Consider the following 899-nt stretch of genomic DNA (forward strand, 5'->3'; position numbering starts at 1 on the left):
ATGAACTAAGTCATCAAACTCCATCTCTTCTTGTGTAGTTGTTTGACTCTTTCTACTCTCTTCAGGAGAAGTAATGACTTCCTCAATGTCACGTTCTGAAACATTGGACTGGTTTTGGTCTCCTGTTGAAACTCCCTCCCCAGGGTTGATTTCTTGATCTCCTTCCCCAGCATCAGCCACCGGAGTTCCCTCCCCAGCTGCGCCCACTGTCGCTCCAATCATAGCATCTGCTGATGTCCCTGGCTCTGGATTTTCATTAACCTGAGCAGTCTCTTTTTGAACTTTTTCAGGGCAATTACGAACCGAATGGCCCTCCTGGTTACATCCAAAACACTTCATAGTTTCAGTTGTTGCAAAAATAGTATAATCAAAGCCGTCAACTTTAAATTTCATCACTATGCTCAGTTCCTCGATATCATTCTTGAGAATCATAAACACTTGTCTTCGAAATGAAACAACGTGTTTCAACTTTGCTGATTTGCATCCCGACGGGAGCATTTTCATTGCCGACACGATCTGACCGTGACGTGACAGTTCCTTCAGCAACACATCATCGCTGATGAAGGGTGGCAAATTAGACAGGATGATCTTTTTAGCAGGGTTCATTAAAGGGAAAACAGTAGTATGTGTGTTTCTCAAAACAATTCCCCTCTCAACTACGCTGTTCACCTTGTCGATTGAGTCCAAAAACATAACCACTGCATTATTCATCCTGGACGCTGCCTTCACACTTTCACACCCAACAAGTTCCCCAACAGCCAAACCACACTCCTCAACCGAAAAATCCACGCCAACTGGTATTTTAATACCATGTCGGCGTGAAAGGCTCCTAAAACCTTCAGTGCCGTGATTTTTCCCGGCCATCGCACCAAGCTAAAAGCTTGATGCGGCCGAAAAAA

The sequence above is a fragment of the Austrofundulus limnaeus genome, unplaced genomic scaffold (assembly GCF_001266775.1).
Source record: "Austrofundulus limnaeus strain Quisiro unplaced genomic scaffold, Austrofundulus_limnaeus-1.0 Scaffold148, whole genome shotgun sequence".
NCBI lineage: Eukaryota > Metazoa > Chordata > Actinopteri > Cyprinodontiformes > Rivulidae > Austrofundulus > Austrofundulus limnaeus.